Source organism: Ambystoma mexicanum, chromosome 8 (genome assembly GCF_040938575.1).
Source record: "Ambystoma mexicanum isolate Mex_15411 chromosome 8, UKY_AmexF1_1, whole genome shotgun sequence".
Classification (NCBI taxonomy): domain Eukaryota; kingdom Metazoa; phylum Chordata; class Amphibia; order Caudata; family Ambystomatidae; genus Ambystoma; species Ambystoma mexicanum.
Genome location: NC_090929.1, coordinates 700,228,251 through 700,243,134, shown reverse-complemented (window position 1 = coordinate 700,243,134; position 14,884 = coordinate 700,228,251). Strand labels below are relative to the sequence as shown.

Below are 14,884 nucleotides of genomic sequence, written 5' to 3'. Positions count from 1 at the left end.
TGAGGACTATTTTGAACCACAAATATTGCAAGAGATAGAAAGGACAGGCACCATGCAAAACACAAATAGATGTCCTGTACCCGAAATTGGCAGGATGCCATATGATACTTGTGAGAATATTGAGTCAAAAATAAACAGTGTGAACACTGGTAGTCCCAAGTCAGATGGGCAGTCAGTGGCTACACTCCAAATGTGTTCTAAACCCAGGAAGCTAGACAAAGAAATTCAAAATAAAATGAGCAAAAAGGGGGGAAATATGTGATTTCATATGCCCATGTGTTTAACAAGGAGTAAAAAGGAGCTAAGGAAAGTGAGTCCTGAAATCAGAAAAAACTCACACTTTTTGTGTGTGCTAGAGGAGGTTGAAGACAGGTACTATGCTCCTGTCACTCTTGAAGACAAATGTAATGTATTCACAATGATTGATACTGGTGCCCAAGCCACGATAATGTCAAAGGACTAGTAAAAACTATCAATGAAGGAAGATCCCTGAGAAATCAGGTAAAAGTGGGACAAAATAAAGGCCCTGTGCACAACTTTAATGGTGAAGAAATACATATCGAAGGAGTCACTGAGGTTGACATAAAGATAGGGAAGCATTGGATGAGACATGAAGTATTGATCACATCAATCAGTGAAATACCTTTCCTCAAAGGGACAAATTGCCCGAAGAGGTTGTCACCCCTCATTAATGGCGTAAATGGGGTATTGAAGTCCCTAGCCAAAAAACCATTGAGGCCTAAGAGAATAATGACACAAAACAACAGTGTAAAAGAATGCCATGCCATTGCTAAGTCAGAAAGTGTAGTGGGAGTATATCCTCAGAATGGCTGTGTGCCTAATGTCAATGTCATTCTCGTGTGTGAGGGTGGAATGCAGAGTGAAAAACAGAAGCAGTCTCTGGAGATTTATTTGTACCCCAAGAACAAATTGCAGACTGAAATAGATGAAAACACATTGCATTTTTATCTAAATGAAGAAAAATGCAAGCCAAATGTCACTCGAGAGCTCAATACCGAAAAACACACTTCAACCCTTTCTGAAATACACATTTGAGATGGGCAGCCATGCATTCCTATCCATGTAAATGGACATTCTGAAATGATAGAAGCCACTTCAGCACTTGAACATGAAAGAAGTTTCATTAATGAAAAAGTACTCCAGCAGATAGTTGACAGGGAGGAGATCCCAAAATTCAGAACAAAGAATCAACACATCTTTGGTCTAGATTATCCAGACAAAGGGCAAAGGATTGTAGGAATATGCATGTTAAAGATTACAATGGGTCCTAAGAGTATCAAAATGTATGGATTGCGAGTGGGACACAAAATCCATTTTATTTGAGGAATGATATCATGCACATAATGTATATGGTGTCAGACTTTCTAAATCAAAAGGTTTGGTCCAGGTTAGGTCAGGTCGCACCTAAATTTGAGGACAAAAGACAAGCTTACAGATGGCACCCTATGCAGTTGAACAACAGGTGCGAAACAATGTTACCATTCCCACGTTCACCAGACAAGTTACGATAGCATTAAAATACAGAAAGGGACAACAATTAAAAGATTCTGATGCATTTGTGTCATGACCCTTGCCCCAGGCCCTCACAGGCAAGTCAGCCTTCCAGTTAGGGCCAGGTCAAAGGCCTTAAAACCTCATCCAAGACTCTCTTGGAGTCAGTCCTGGCGGCTTTGGCGCCAGGCTCATAACCATCATGAAGACCAACATTAGAATGGGACTATTTACTTGGGACTATTTAACTTGGGGGGGTTCAGCCAACATGGAGGCACATACATAGCTCAGTTACAAGGAACTGAGCTATGCGGTCTAGTCTTTTGGGTGTGGCAGGCCTCGGACTACTTTACCCAGACTACTTTGGGTGTGGCAGGCCTGGGACTATTTTACCTGGACTACTTTACCTGAGACTATTTAAACTGCACCCAAACAGCAGAACATGCTTTGTGTTATTCCGCTGTGGGCAGCGTAATGCTCACCGTGTCCACTTCTTTGATGTTAGCTTACCTGAAACTAAGGACCTGCAGAGAGAGAAAGAACACTACGAAACTTACCTGGAACAGTATCCTCTCTTCAATCCATCACCGACTTCAGTTCCACTCACCTGAAGGAACGAACTCCATCATTCGGCACCGCATGCATCCTGGAATACCATAACCTGGAAAGAGGAGAAAGAAAGACAGCATTAGTAAGCGTTTACTCACGTTTCCTCCCGAATGAAGAAAGCCACACATTTTTACCTGGGTAGTCATCTCCTGGTCAGTATCATTGCTGGAACATTACGGCGCTCGGCGAGGAACATCGCAACCTGCAAGGAGAGAAAAGACACAGGTTAACAATATAAAAGGCGAAACAGTGCTGCGCATTGTGCATTACTCGCCGGACAGCATCGCGCACACCGCGCTTTCGCCTACCGGCCCATGCTCATCTTCAAACTGTATGACAACACCAAAATACCTTTACATACCTAAAAGGAAAGAAGCAAGACATTATTATTCAAACTAAGAGGTACATAAGAATTGCATATAACGACTGTAAAGCAGCAAACCTACGTAGTCGCAGCAGGCCTGGATTCCCACAGGGGGGGCTTGCACCAGTGAAGTAACTTGGTCGCTGCTCGCCCCCCACATCTACGTGCCCCTGCCACAAGGAGCAGGATGGAGAATCCACCTTTTACAATATTAAGTGAGGAGAGGGCCCAAGGGGGAGGAAGGAGTTGAGGCCAAGGGAGATGGGAAAACATAAAGGCAATCTGGTATTGAATCCAGCTCTCCTATATTGGAGACCCACCTTTAACCAGAGGCCTTACCAAGGGACCGGGAGAGGTTTCGAGAGTGCAAATCATCCAACCAGGGCTGGGTGGCGTCCCCGTGGATACCAGGTGAGCGTAACATTTGTATGTCTAAATGAATCCATGAGGCAGAAAGGAATAGAATGTGAATATACACCAATGATAGAGATTGGGGATGGACCCACTCAAATCCTGATGGACAATAAAGGGTGCCAAGATATTCATTTGGAGGAGAATTCAGCAATGGGAATGAAAATACATAGGTCTTACTAAACTGCAGGTTTCAGTAATGCCTGGATTGGGAACTTCCCACCCGCCATATTAATTACAAAGAGTGAGGGGGTGCAGTATAAAATAGCATTGGGGGAGATTACTGCAAGGAAAAGAATTCTGGAGGAGCATGGCCATAGTTCTGGTCAATTTCATACCAGTATTAGCAGGCTCACAGGAATACAACCCTATTTGACATGGAGCCCTCACATAAAGGATAGGTGGTTGATTACAAGGGCTCGGTTTGATTCCCTAAGGTTACAAGGGAACACCTACAAATGGAAAGGCTTCCCTGATTCTGCAGGCTGCCCAATCTGTGGTCATCATTTCGAGGATCTAGTTCATTTTTTGTTTTTCTGTACTGGATATGCCGGCATTCGTAGAGCGACCTTGATCCCTGTCCTTAAGAAGACATCGATACGTTCGCACAGGGCAGCTCTTGTGTTTTTATTGAGTGCCGACACGCCCTATACAGCGTGGGCACTGCTTATGTTTTTAAAGAGAGCGATGTTTTTTAGAAAGGGCCTATTATTAATGCAGGGAAATGTTAGTTAGTACTTGGAAAAATTTTAACAGGTATTTAAATTTAAATCTCACCGTTCATTGATACTGTGAGTGTTGTGTGGGTTTTAATTATCAATGTAATTATTTGATTAATGTTTTTATGGCAGGTGACCTAGGTTATAAATGTCCATGATATTATTATTAGGAAGTGTTCTATGAAATGTAATTTTATTTGTGATTAATCGTGTTTTCTGTTGTTGTTGTTTAATGGATTTTTTTACAAATCCGAATAAACTTGTTTGACTGACTGACTGACTGACTGATATGTGACTCGCAGGGTAAGTTGCGAGAATTCTTGGAATCTGAACCTAAATGAATCTTTAAAGTTCAGCCTGTGTATTTCTATGAGTTGAATGAAATAGTGTGCTGTCATCAAGATTATTGGATCCTATTTGAATTAAATAAGGCTAAAACAGAAAAGCAGCATATTGAAATGGAAGTCAAGATTCCAAAACATTTAAGTGTGTCAGCTCTCCAAAGAGATACAGCCACACGGTTAGAGGTTCCTCCGTTGGAGGACTTCCCAGAGTTTTCTAAAATGGCAGAGGAGCATATTCAGACTGCAAATGAGTGCACAAATGAAGAAGAAAAAGACAAATTGAGAAAAATATTTATGAAATTTAAAAAGGTTTTTGCCAAAGATGCATATGATTGTGGATTAACAGATTTGCATGTTGCCACAATACCAGAAGGACATGGTAGGGAGCCAGTATTTGTACGACAATATAGGTTACTCCTGGCATGTTTGGATAACTAGTTGGAATAATTAAAAATGTAGAATTTTGAGGAATTATTACACCCATTCTTGGCACGTCAAAGACTCCCATATTAGGTGTGTTAAAACCTAATGGCCAATGGCGTTCATGTACATATCTATGAGAATTAAAAAAGGGTACTTGTTTCAAGGTGGCCCTTTCTATTTATTGATCAGGGTATCGCACAGGTTCAGGGGTCAAAGGTATTTACCACATTAGATCTTACAGCTGGATACTGGTGTGTACCACTGGCGGAAGATATTCAGAATTTGTTTGCATTTTCTTTTGACAAATCACAGTATGCGTGGTCTGGACACCTTTTGGGTATGTCAATAGTGGGAGTGAGTTTAGGATATTCCTGAACAAGGCGCTCCCGGATGCAGCTGAAAGGGGGACCATAGTTTACCGGGACGATGTGGTAATTAAAAATGAGAATCTAAAAAGCCATTTCAAGGAGATTAGACATGTACTTAGCCAGCTACAGAAGGCTGGGGCCAAAGTATATTTACAGAAAGCACAATGGTGTAAAAAGAAAGTGAACTTTCCTCGTCATGAGGTGACTGAGCATGGGTAAACCCGCAAAAGAAGAAAGTGGAAGCGATGCATAAACTGAAAGATCCTACCAATCAGAAAGGGTTAAAAAGTTTATTAGGGATGACAGGTTACAACTGGAAATATATTAAGAATTATGCAGAAATTACACAACCTTTAACAGGATTACTTAAGCAGGGTGTATCTTGGAAATGGGAAAAGGAACAAAGTGAGGCAGTGACCAGGCTAAAAGAATGTCTTACGAAAGTGCCATGTTTGGCATAGCCAATAAAGAACCAGGACTTCTTTGTAGAGATAGGATTCACTGATCAATGCATGTCAGCAGTGTTATATCAAAAGCATTATGTGAATAACAAAACTATTGCATATGCCAGTAAGGCCTTGTCACAAGTATAAATTAAGTTCAGTAAATGCGAGAAGGTGCTGCTGTCCACTGTCTGGGCATTACAGCATTTCCGTCCCATAATTCAAGCGGAAATGGTAATTATTGAAACAAATCACCAGCATCTGCAGTTTCTGCAATGTAAGTGAATGAGATCAAGGAATTTGGCCCAGTCCAGAATTACTTCTTGGACATTAGCACTTATGGGATGATTTCCTGTGGAAGTGAGATATGGACAAAATAAAAAGAGCCCAGTTGGTCAGGGGCTAGCAGACTTGCATGATTGTGCAGCAGAATGTGCACTTGATGACACAGAGCTAGAATTATGTTTGAGTGAATATGAGCAATCCCCACACAAAGCATTCAATGAAATAATATGTAGGGATTTACCAACTGTGTATGTAGATGTATGTGCATGTCATGTAGAAAATAATACAGAAAAAGAGATTGTGGCAGGTATAGAAAATGTCTGGTTTATATGTGACAACATATCAAGGGTAAACATGAGGATTGGTCCTAGGAGTAGTCAGGTGGCAGAGTTTTCCGCCATTTACAAAGCAGTCTCTACAGCAGTGGAATATAAACTCAAAGAGCTAGTTATAATAACTGATTCTGATTATGTACGGAATAGCTTTGTATAATATTTAGCTGGCTGGAAGGTAAAAGACATGCTCACCTATAACAGAAAAACAATCAAACATGACAAGATGATACAAGCCATAGACAAACTTGTGTAAGCGGTCATTTGAAGATGCCAGGTGAGGACAAAGACGGGACTGAAAAGGCGATCAGCTAGCCAAAATTAGAGCTGTGATGGGGGATTGTTTCCTTTTGAACACCTGCTTAGTGAAATACAGGTAGATGCGACAACACGATCCAAATCTCCAAAAACAGTTGAGCAGCCTGTGGTGCAATGGAGTTTTGCTGCTCCAGATCAGGACCTGATCAAAGGGCAAAAGGAAGGTCTGATTTTAGGCCTATTCTATAATATTGTGTTAGATGCAGAACAAAATCATCTCACTGAAGAGGATTGCAGAGGGAAAGAGGAATTGAGGGTGTTGCTAAAAAACAAAAAGAGAATTAGGATACAAGACGGACTGATAATTAATCTGTGACATGTCAAATACAATGGGTAGTGCCCTTGTCATTACGGAGATTGATGTTACATCATCCCCATGATGCCATAACTGCAGGATACCGAGGTTCACAGAAAACTTTAGAAATTTTAAAAGATTATGCTTATTGGCCACACATGTCCCAAGATGTTGAACCATACACCAGAGCGTGTCTATTATGTGTACAGTTTCAACCTGTGGCACCTACTCATAGAGCGCCATTAATGAAAAGGGGATTGAGCCTCCCATGGTCTGATTTTTAAATCAACTATATAGGGCCTGTAAAAATATCAGCAAGAGGAAACCTGTATATGTTAACAGTAACTTGTTTAATGTCCAGATGTATGAAGTGCATTCCAACACCAGTTTACATGCACAAACAGCAGCCACATTACTTGTAAATCATATTTTTACAAGATTTGGTTTACCTCAAAGGATAGAGTCGGACCGGGGAAGTCATTTCACTAGTGCATTGATGACAAAGATATGGCAGAGTTTGGGTGTGAAGAGAAAACTACACATTTCTTACCGGCCTTCCGCTTCAGGGGGAGTAGAACGGTGTAACAGGACAATAGTGGATATGTTACAGAAATTTGTGGCTGAAGCAGGTTCTATTTGGGATCTAGGGCTTCCATTGGTATTAATGGACATTAGGTTGACTCTAAATCAACAAATCCCAGCCCTCATGAAATATTGTCAGGAAGAAAATGGTGCTGTCACAACATTTACTTTACAAGACAAATGAGCAGGTTCTTGTAAATACATCCACAATTCACAAATATGTGGAAGAGTTGAGGAAGCACATACAACATGCATTTGCATTTTTGCAGCAGAATTTGGAAGCCATCTGTAAAAGAACATGAGGCAGGAGATCAGGTATGCAAATTTAGCTTTGGAAATGTAAAACAGAAAATCTCTCAATTTCTTGCAGCGTGGCAAGGGCCATATAAAATTACAGATAAGGTTTATCTCGTAGTGTACAGAATTGCTAAAAAGGAGTGTGAGTTGACAGTAGAACAGTCCATGAAGAGAAAATGTATATATGTATAATATGGAGTGTTTGCCCTAGCAAATGCGTAAGTGTAAATTTTGCTGGTGCATGAAAAGTACCGAGGGGTTCTTATATGAAGGTACAATGTGGGCGGTATGTATTTTTGAAATTGTTTTGGTTGCATGGCATGTTATGTCTATAATTTGCATTTGTGTAGTAATAATAAAATCAACTGATGCATACCAACATAGCTAATTCTGCACAAAATCTAGCCCCCCAGCGAGACACGATATATAGTTCAAAAAACATGGCAACACAAACGGACCAGAACAATCAACGCCACCATGAGACAGCCACACGCTTTTCCTCGGAATTAAACAATAGAGGAAGCACTGTTGATTGCTTAATCGACTTAACCATTGATCCGAAAGATTCAACAAGAGAGCCAGCTAACTGTCCAGAAGCACTCGTTGACCGCCCCGTAAAAATGAAGGACTCTTACAGTATCTTCGATCCAACGCGGCCACTCATCAGCGCCAATTCCAGTCACCTGAAACCAAAGAAACAATATAAACAGCATCAAAAAGGCTCACGAGCTTTCTTACGCAATCTCAATTTCCCAGTAAATCATACCACTAAACTATCAAGCCACATACCACAACAGACTTTGACCCGACCTATTCTCGAACCGGATCTTACAATCAGGCCTCTGCAGCAACAGCAACTGCTGACAATTCCATCAAGTATTTCTAGTGAAGCTGACTTACTTAAAATAGAGCAAGCTGAGACAGAACTTTTACTAAATTTATCTACATATTCAAGCAATCATAATGAAGCTAGCACTCAAGAAGAGCTCCAATTCGATGTATCTGCCCAACTCACCATCGATCATTATGAACGGACACAGTCAGACCGCCAATCCATGATAAATCCTGTTGATGAGACCCTCAGAGATCCTGATTTTCACGTCCCTACCATTGATTTGGATGGTTCTACCATCTCGCAAACTTCATTAGATTTTTCAATTCCTAATCAACCGATGCCCGCCATCTTGAAACTTCCTTCTTTCATCAATCCACGAGAGAAATCTTCAAAAAACAGACTCCAACTCGCAAGAATTGACACTCAATATGACAACTTAATCCTTAATAGGACAAATACCTTACGTCTCTTTCACGCTATTCCAGCACTGACTAGAGTTACTACGAAAGACTTACACCTAATCGAATTCATAGATCATAAAAAACTTGACAAAATTGCGATCGAATGTGCTACACTGAAGATTCTGCGCTTGATTGAAGCCCATACCGAAGATCTCTGCACGTTGGGTTTTCATCTCAGCATCACAGATATGACAAACAACTCTAACCTTGAACAAGAGACTGATGAAACAAGTAACACAACAATATACTCTTCATTTAGCTCCAGTGACAGCCATTACTTAGCAAACCGGATCGCCTCTCACGCGCGATCAATAAACCTTGTGATGAAGTCTACCCTTTATCATAGACATCAGTCGACGAAGGACCGTCAGCCAATATGGAGAGACATGAGTTACACATCCACATCTACAAACATGAGCGTCCAAGAAGCTACTTAGCAACGACTGGATCAACACCCATGCTCTTTGACAATTTGCTCATGGAACACCCGTGGTCACCTTCATCTGTACCAATCGACGAGACCCGAACTAACAAACTCTGATATAATTTGTCTCCAGGAAACATGGCTTCATCAAAAACCAGTAAGTGATGGATACACTGCTTATATGAATCCAGCGATTTGCCGGCAAAAAGGACGCCCCTTCGCTGGCCTTCTAACTTTCATCAAAATGGGCTCTCATCTTAATGTAGTAGAAGCGCAAGACATCTCTCCGTGGATCCAGAGACTCATTATACAACAAGAGGGGACTCTGGAGAAGAACTCTATACAAGACCTTTTGATACCTGGCCACAAGCAATACATGGGCATCTTCAATCTATATTGGAATCCCAATAAAATATCTGACGACCTCTTTTTAGACTCTTTCTTTACAACAATGGACGAAGACTCATTGAAATATCCCGGAACTATATTTTTCATATGCGGTGACTTGAATATCCACCTTTTTTCCTCCAATGGCGGAGAGCTATCCGACCACTTGCTAGAACCTCGTGCTCGGCGATGGTCTAAAGAAATGACAGATCGAAATATCATGCGGCTGGATGCCTTTAATGCATCCTCTAACTCATTCACCCCAACGTGGTCACGCGGAGCTAGCTCTGGGATCATCGACTACATTTATCGTTCACGGAGCATCAAAGAGCCCATACGCCGGATGGAAAATATTGCCACAAAGGATAGCGACCATTACATCTTGATTAGATCATGGTCCAACAGCAAAGAACCCCCACTGCGACTCCAATTGCCTGATTTGGAAGTCAATTTTAGGGCAACAAGATTGAAACTATCACAACCTGAAATAAAATCCCTCCCAGACAAATTCCCCAGCACAACGATGATAGACGAATCCAAACTAAATTATGAATGGATACTACAAAATTTTCACCATTGTCCAACTGCTGGACCCCAACCGAGAAAACAACATCATCATGCATACAGCTGCATGATAGCTCTAAGGAAAAAAACCCTAAGATTTCAGATCAGGCAACTGAAGAAACAACTAAATCCAACCAAGGATATTCAGATTAAACACCTAAAACAAAGTCATAAGAATTGGTTGAAAAACTCTAAGATGACACTCGAACAAAATGACGCAGAGTCCATGTTAAGAGCTATGGGGACGCGAAATACACGAGATCTTTGGAAACTGTTGAATGAAACAACAACTACAGCTGACCATATGATCTCCGAGGTCCCTGAAACAAGCTGGATCACCCATTACAACCAGCTATATCAAAAGCGCCCCGTGATCAACTGCGACGAATCAGCACCCCGACAACCAGACTGGATGTTCGAGTGGGATCTTCCGGATATAAACGATGCAATACGTCATCTAAATGTATCTCGGGCCCCCGGCCCGGATGGCTTATCTAATGCCATTATTAAAAAGAATCCCGACACATGGGCAGCATTCTGCAGCCATCTATTTGTACTGATAAATCGCACCAAAAAAATCCCTGCGTCATGGCAAAGAGCGACAATAATCCCCATCTACAAGCAAGGTCCAACTGAGAATCCATCAAACTATAGGCCCATTGCGCTTTTGGACCCATTGGGCAAAGTTTTCGCAAACATCCTTCTTTTGAAACTGAACCAATGGGCCACTACAGCAAACAGACACGCCATTCGGCAAACTGGTTTTGTAAAAAATGTTGGGACCAATATCAACTTACTCATCTTAAACCTGCTCAAACACGAAACCACCAGATCCAACACCCCGACCTATGCGGCCTTCATTGACCTCCATCTCGCTTTTGATAAAATTAATAGAAACATTTTATGGGAAAAATTGTCAAAATGGGGTTGCCCAGACAACATACTGGAACCAATAAAACTGCTATATTCATCTACACAAGTGCAGATCCGTTTGAGTAAGAGTGGTCTTGTCACACAACCGATCAAAACCTGGCATGGACTCAAACAAGGCTGCCCACTGGCTGCAGCCTTGTACAATTTGTACACATCAGATTTTGAAGAGACTATAGCCACTCCACAAATGAATCCGCCAAAATTAAACTCCACATTAATTCCAATGATTCTTTATGCCGATGATATTGCAATCTTTGCCAAAACACCGAGAGGTCTGCAGATTGCCCTGAATAACCTTCAAAAATACATGGACACAAATCAGCTGGAAATAAATACCAGAAAAACTAAGATCATGTCGTTAACCACACAAAAGGGTCCCTCTCAGAAAACACCATCATTTTTTCTACAGAAGGAAAAAATCGAGCAAGTGCAAACAATCAAATATCTAGGGGTCTGGCTCAATAAATCCTCAGTCGAACAACCATGGATTGACCATCTGAAAAGCAAAGCACATTCCCTAGCGCGTCAGGGCTTAGTACTACATAAAAAATTTGGGAAATATTCTACGAAACCAATCATAATTTTTTTCAAACAAAAAGTTGTTCCCATCTTAACCTACGGCGGAGAGTCATTGATAAACCTATCAATAACCGTATGGGACCAACTGGAGCGAATCTTTTGGACAAAGGTCTTAGCCATCCCGAAATGTATTCCAACATCTAGAATCCGATTCGAACTTGGCCTCCAATCCCTACACTCAATCATATGGTGGAAACAACTGGATCTTCTCAGGAAAATAAACAACAACGAGAAGATTCCCGCCTTGAATATTCTCCGTCCAATCGCTGGAAATATCAATGCAATGGCTCTGAACAAATGGAAGGAATTCCTTAACCAAGAAAGGATAAGATATGATATATCACTTGAAACCCTACTCTGCAGACCCCAAAGAGCCAAAATTCAAATTGAAAGATTCGATTGGATATCAACAATAAATGAAAAAAATGGATACAAACTTACGTTAAATTGTACCACCGAAGTTAGAGCCTTAAATGTGATCCCTTGCTATCTGAAGCTATTTCCCGACCGTCTTATTAGAGACACCTTCATGAGGCTGCGTCTCAATGTACTCCCAACACAGCAAATCCTTGCGATACGAGCACAGAAAACCCTCCGACATCAAATATGCAGGTATTGCAAGGAAGATGACATTATCGAAAGTCTGCATCATTTACTAATGCAATTCCCAGCCTTAGCAGACAAAAGCCTTGCAGTAGCTATGCTCTATATGAAATCCAACAAACCTATGGACCCTAAAGAACGATGGGCACACATTTTATCTGACAATAATATTTCTATGACGACTGCGGTTATCTGCTTCTGGCAAACAATCCAGACACAAGTAATACCTGATCATGGACAATCGCCTTGCCTTGGATAAATGCAGATCAACTTGTTAAACTTTTGTGAGACCTAATGTAATGAGATTTTCTTTGATAAATGTAAGGTTTAAAGTTATTAACCATATGCATTTTAATTAAAAATTAAAAAAAAAAAATACAAAAATTTGATTTCAGATACTCCAGTAGATAAGGGAATGAAAGAAGTATTTTACTCGGTACTAAATATGTCTTTTTCATTTTCCTTAAAAAATGTAATTACTTTCCTTGTCAGCGCAGGGTCTTTGGACTGCTGGACCCCTGGATGGAAACCACTGGATCGGAGTCCGACTGGAAAGTCCTCTGGACCGTAGAAGGGAGTGAAGATGAAGAGTTTGGAAAGCCATGGCGGTGACACCCCTGGAGGAGGTCTTGGAGTCCTGGACTGGAGAAGTTCTGCCAGCCACAGTCTTATGTGTGCTTGTACCACAGACTCTATTGGACAGGACATACCTGATGGACAGTCTGTTCTACTCTTGCTATCACACAATTCTTTGCTACAGGATGTTTTTACAAAAACTATTATTTGATTTTCTTTATTTTCATTTTGACTGGTTCTTGGTATTGGATCGGTATTTTCTGAAAATGTTGATGATTTAATTATTGCTTAAAAAAAATGTGATCACCAGTAAAAAAAAATCTATATACTCAAAGGTGTTGATCAAAAAGATGGAAAGATAAAGATATCTTAAAAAGAAAAAAGTGTTCTTAAAAACATATACATATAATTTCTTCAAAAGAAGATAAAAAAATCATAAGAAAAGAAATCAGATCATTGCTAAAAAATTGATGAGATCATTAAATAAAAAAAGAACAATATCTCAAAAATGTATACCACTGTTGTTTATTCATTTTAAAGATAATGTTGTTGTTCTTATGATTGAGAATGATACTTATTTTATTCAAAGCTGGAGGTATGTATATAATGTTCTGATGCCTGGATTTCAATACATATACTATTTATTTTCAGATATGGGTAATTCAATTGGGAGCAACACATGTGTTTTCAAGCATTTGGTTTGCTTTTTCCAGCAGTGATTTCTGGTGAATCCCAGCAGTTAAAAAAAAGGAGGGAGATGTAGGTGTAGCTAGGGGCCTCTGAATAGCTGGGGGGCTGTGAGTTACAAGGGTTTATTAGCTTAGTATGCACATGTAGTTATAGTGGGCTTTATACAGAAACAGAGAAATAGAAACACATGCAAGCAGTGTCAAATGTAGCCGGCGCGCGCGCCCGATTGGAAATGCACAGGTTCCAGGAACAGAGAGCACATGTTTAAAAGTGTTTATTGTTCAGGATGATATTTAATTTGACTGGCTGGCACTAAACCTATATACTAATATAAATTAACATGCTAATCTCTTCCCAGTAACCTGTAACATGTCCTTAATATACATTAGTGCAAATTGGTCCAGATGAAATAACTTGAAAATAATTTTGGAAAATGCTCTTCTGCATTGATTTTGAAATGTGCAGTTCGGAGCTGTGTGGTTTTTGCAAATATGAAATATGAAGTTCTGTTTGCTAAAGAAAAACTATTGTTAAGTCAGTAAGTGAAGGGAAGCGAAAGGAAGAGATGTAGCATTGTTGTACAGTAGGACAGTTATTTCCAATGGGGAAAAACACTGAACAGGTTGGATAATGTGGGCATGATGTAGATGGGAGGTAGTTCCTTTTGAGTGGCAGCGAGAGGTCATAAAAGGGACTGTGAGCGGGTTTAGCGAGACAGACATTCAGAAACCTCAGTGGAGAAACAGGCAGAAACCTTTCCCAATGCTGAGCTAAAATGGCCAGAGTCCAATGCTGGCAGGCTTCCTGAGGTCGTGGTAGCCCTGTTCCAGTTCCAGTCAAGCAAAGAAAATCACAGCCGTAATATAGGTAACAAGTGAGGAAGTTGCTGTGTGCATGGCCAGCAGTCAATTATGAAAGCAGATGGTTTCATGTGCAATGTTTATCAATATCTTATGCATAGGCGGTTTCAAATGTTCATGTAGTCATTCGCACGGTTATGCTTTTTCTCTCTCAAATTGCGGTTCCTGCCGGATTTCTCATGCACAAGGTCGGATGGTAAGATTTTACACAGCTGGTTCTGTTAATGTGGGTGAACACTCTGATTAAAAGCCTTTTGCATTCGTGTGTTCAAGTAATTTTTATCGCATGATGTAATTGTCTAAACAGATTTGAATTTTAACAAGAGATGTGAAAAATGAGAGATTTGGAAATAAACGGGTTGGTTTTTCATTTCATGACTGCATTCAATTAGCACACAGACTAAGGTTGAACAAGGGATGGGCCAATTTTACCATAGGTGGTCATTCATTTTACGGGTGAGTCTTATGAGTCCCTGACATGTGTGTACAATTGTTTGCTTATAATGTGATATGCATTCTGCACTTTGGCTGTTAGAGCATACATCAGCATTGTACATAAGATGCTGAGAGATGGAAATACCATCAGATACTGGGTGTACCAAGTCCAGGATCTGGTACAGGGAGTAACACGGGTAGAAAAATAACATTTGTTAGGTTATATTCTGAGGAG

The 14,884-nt window shown here is 40.5% G+C and overlaps 1 long non-coding RNA gene across 1 annotated transcript in view; it reads left to right on the top strand.

Annotated features, from left to right (window-relative positions):
- Positions 1 to 13,173, top strand: part of LOC138473653 (uncharacterized) — a 364,156-nt gene extending 350,983 nt beyond the window's left edge. The window contains exon 3 of the long non-coding RNA XR_011268829.1: positions 12,581 to 13,173. This is a non-coding gene — a long non-coding RNA (uncharacterized lncRNA). The remainder of the gene's footprint in view (positions 1 to 12,580) is intronic.
- The last annotated feature ends 1,711 nt before the right edge of the window (positions 13,174 to 14,884 follow it).